Source organism: Vigna unguiculata, unplaced genomic scaffold, assembly GCF_037176805.1.
Source record: "Vigna unguiculata cultivar grain cowpea cultivar isolate G323 ecotype 2 unplaced genomic scaffold, ASM3717680v1 ptg000133l, whole genome shotgun sequence".
NCBI lineage: Eukaryota > Viridiplantae > Streptophyta > Magnoliopsida > Fabales > Fabaceae > Vigna > Vigna unguiculata.
Window position 1 is genome coordinate 39,661 of NW_028196775.1, and position 4,307 is coordinate 43,967.

Consider the following 4,307-nt stretch of genomic DNA (forward strand, 5'->3'; position numbering starts at 1 on the left):
TAATATATAATTGGACCTTTCATCTTCTTCACCCCTTCCCGTGTCAATAACTAAAATTAAAAAAAGGGGAATATCAATGCATCTGGAAAAAAACGATTGATCTCTATCAATAGACCCGCCAAAGCCCCGAACCATAAAGTACTTACTACTGGTGCCACGGAAAGATATGTTTTTAGATCTCGCATTTCAAATCCTCCTTTCTTTTTATTATTTAAGTATTTTTTCTCTGTTGATATATATCAACAGAGAAAAATGTGGAAAACAAGACAAAGATTCTTTACAATAACACTATAAACAAATGGAAAAGGGATGTAGCGCAGCTTGGTAGCGCGTTTGTTTTGGGTACAAAATGTCACGGGTTCAAATCCTGTCATCCCTATCCCTAACAATTACTTATTCTATGATATTCCGTATTCTATAATATTCCATATTCTATGAGATGAGCAATAAACCGGGAACCTGTGAAGACGAATTCCAATTGAACATACATACTGAATATCTATATGCAAAATGGATTTGGATCATATAATTTTATGAAAACAAAACGCTCTTAGTTCAGTTCGGCAGAACGCGGGTCTCCAAAACCCGATGTCGTAGGTTCAAATCCTACAGAGCGTGATTCTAGTATTATTCGCCTGATAATTACACTGAAATAATTGAACATTCAAAAGAAAGTCTGAATTTTATCCTTGTCGATTAGGATTAAACTAAATAAATAGGGAATCACAAAAAAAGAGACATTAATGAATCAAAGATCCAACTGATCACCTCGTCGGTATTGTAAATATGCAGTTACAAATAATCCAGCCAAAGTAATAGGAATTAAACCTAACACGATTCCAAATAGAAAAACTTCAATCATTTTTATTTGTTCGAAAAGTAAAAAGAAAGGTAATATAATATCTAGCCTTAAACATAAATCTGTATTGATCATAAATCTCAACGATCGAGAATTGTAAATTGACATAGTAAGGAATTCTAGAATGTCTTATACCAAAATTTACTATTCCTCTCAAAATTACAAATCAAATAAGTCGTATTTTACTAAGACCAATAAATAGAGACGAGGTTATAATTAAAACCGATAGTAAAAAACCGAAATAACTAGTGATAGTGGGCATATAGAAACTAAATGAAATATGTTCGTTCTTTTTATACATATGTTTATAAAGCACTTCCCTAAATTTCCATTTTTGAGAGAAAAAAGAAGATAAAAAATCCTACTTGAAAGATACAATTCAAAATTGGCAATTCCTCAATAAATTCAATTATTAGAGACGAAAAAAAAAAAAAGAAATAGAGTAACATAATTTAGAAATAAATTCCTCATCTGTTACATCTACCCATCCTGTGATTTCAAATCAACATACTTCTTAATCAACTCAGGAATTAAGTAAACTGATCTAATGAAAATATTTAGTATTATTCTATAGATATCCAATAGAATTCTGTTTATATTGGAAAAAGAAAAGAAAAATTATGAATATTCAAACAAAGAATAATAACTCTGTTATTTCATTTTATTTCACTTTGAATTAATGTAGAAGAAAATAGAAAAAAAGATCTTCAACAACCACAAAAAATATATTTATTGATTTGGCAATAATTGAATTATTAAAATAGAAAATCTACTTTATGAATTATCTACTTTATTAATTATTAGAAACCCTTTTCTCATATTCCGATTTTAATGGATCTTTAGTTTCTAATCCAAAACTAATAATTTGAAATGTTAAGAACCTTCCTTTTATACTATTACTCTAAAAATTTAATATAAAAAAAATTTTTATATACCCAAACTTTGCAAAATTTTCTATCGGATTTTTGACTACATAGAGACAATCAATGAAAAAAGAAGAAAAAAATCTAGTACTAAAATTTTACACTGATTGTGAAATTTCATTGCTCTGTTAGAAGAAGGATAGCTATACTGATTCGGTATACTCAAAAGACACCGTTGGTACAAAATGGACGATCTAACAAGGATTCTATTTCAGTAAATTTCGCCTTACTGATCTCGTCTTTTATGGACTCGATCCCCCCCTTTTGACTGTACAAGAATATGTGGAGTTCAAGATGTCTGGAAGCACAGGAGAACGTTCTTTTGCTGATATTATTACCAGTATCCGATACTGGATTATTCATAGCATTACTATACCCTCCCTATTCATTGCAGGTTGGTTATTTGTCAGTACAGGTCTAGCTTACGATGTATTTGGAAGTCCCCGCCCAAACGAGTATTTTACAGAGAACCGACAAGGAATTCCATTAATAACTGGCCGTTTTGATCCTTTGGAACAACTTGATGAATTTAGTAGATCTTTTTAGGAGGCTCCAATGACTATAGATAGGACCTATCCAATTTTTACAGTACGATGGCTAGCTGTTCACGGACTAGCGGTACCCACTGTTTCTTTTTTGGGATCAATATCAGCAATGCAATTCATCCAACGATAAACTTAATTTGAATTATAGAGCTATGACACAATCAAACCCAAATGAACAAAATGTTGAATTGAATCGTACCAGTCTCTACTGGGGGTTATTACTTATTTTTGTACTTGCTGTTTTATTTTCAAATTATTTCTTCAATTAATTAGAATTAATAGAAGAAATAGGAATAGTCAATAATATATATATTAAGAATTCTTTTATCCCATTCGGAAGGATATCATTTCATAATTATCTATGACTGTTTGTTAATGTCTTTAGCATGACTGACTACGTGATTAAATGTGGAGGAAAGTGGGATAAATGGCCGATACTACTGGAAGAATTCCTCTTTGGATAATAGGTACTGTAACTGGTATTACTGTGATCGGTTTAATTGGTATTTTCTTTTATGGTTCATATTCCGGATTGGGCTCATCTCTGTAGTAATCGTATTCTATTTGGGTTTTTGAAATGAAAGTGTAAGAACTGAACAGGGATCCACTCTTTCTTTGACGAATGCAAGTGGATCCCCCTTGAGTTCTTAAGAATTCTAATTTTTTTTCATATAAATGACTACTTCTTCCGATGTTTCAAAAAATTCCATTTCATTCTTTTTTTTTTATTTGTTCACTACATATTATTTTACATATTATTTATATACCATAAAAGATTATCTGGCAGAAAGATTCTAAGTTGGAAAAAAGAGAAACTAAGATATAGGATTTTTCAGGAAGGGATTCAAAAATAGTATTTTATTGATATTTTTAGAATATTTCTATTTCAACACAAACAAGAAGGAATAGGAATCGGACTCTAGGAAAGGACAAAGAAAAAAAAAAAAAAGAAAAAACAAAGAATCCCCCTTAGAGTAACTTTTCGATATTTGAATATATATATATATTTTCTATTATACAGATATTATACAGAATATAATTACAAAAATTATCAAAAAAATTGAGTTATTTTTACGAGTTTAATATGTTGATAAATACGCGGAACTAAAAATTCATTTCGAACAATTGAACCTTCTCAAATTGTTTCTTCTTAAGAACTAAAAAGATTTGTGCTAAAATAATAGATGCCAAGAAGAACAAGAGACCTTGAACACGTAATGGATCTTGAAGTACTATTTCCGCATCCCCCTGACCAAATCCACCGACATTAGGATTACTTGTTAATGGCTGATCAAGTTTGATAGATTCACCTTCTGAAACAAGAAGTTCTGGTCCTGGAGGTATAATATCAATCACTTCACGCTCATCTAATGCATCTACTATAGTGATTTCGTATCCCCCTTTTTCTTTTCGTATGATTTTTTTGACTATACCTGCTGCTGTAGCATTATAAACATTATTATTACTCTTGCTCCCGTCAAGATAAATCTGGCCCCTTCCCCTGTTCCCGCCTACATATATAGGATATTTTAAGAAATGAATATCTCTTTTACTAGCGGGATCCGGGGAAAGAATAGGAAACGTGATTTCATTATATTTCTGACCAGGAACAGGGCCTACTACAAGAATATTTTTTTTTGTAGGGCGATAGTTTTGAAAAGACAGATTGCCTATCTTCTCTTTAATCTCAGGCGAAATACGATCGGGGGGTGCCAATTCAAAACCTTCCGGTAAAATAAGAACAGCCCCCACATTCAAAGTTCCCTTTTTACCATTAGCTAGAACTTGTTTCACTTGCATATCATAAGGAATTCGAACAACTGCTTCAAATACAGTATCAGGAAGTACCGCTTGTGGAACCTCAATATCCACGGGCTTATTAGCTAAATGGCAATTGGCACAGACAATACGACCGGTTGCTTCTCGGGGATTTTCATAACCCTGCTGTGCAAAAATTGGATATGCATTTGAAAAGGGTGC

At 31.8% G+C, this 4,307-nt stretch overlaps 2 non-coding genes across 2 annotated transcripts; both read left to right on the forward strand.

Annotated features, from left to right (window-relative positions):
* Window positions 1-305: 305 nt before the first annotated feature.
* On the forward strand, window positions 306-379 carry TRNAP-UGG (transfer RNA proline (anticodon UGG)). Its single transcript has one exon. It is a non-coding gene; the product is annotated as a tRNA-Pro (tRNA).
* Window positions 380-544: 165 nt separating this feature from the next.
* Window positions 545-618, forward strand: TRNAW-CCA (transfer RNA tryptophan (anticodon CCA)). Its single transcript has one exon. It is a non-coding gene; the product is annotated as a tRNA-Trp (tRNA).
* The last annotated feature ends 3,689 nt before the right edge of the window (window positions 619-4,307 follow it).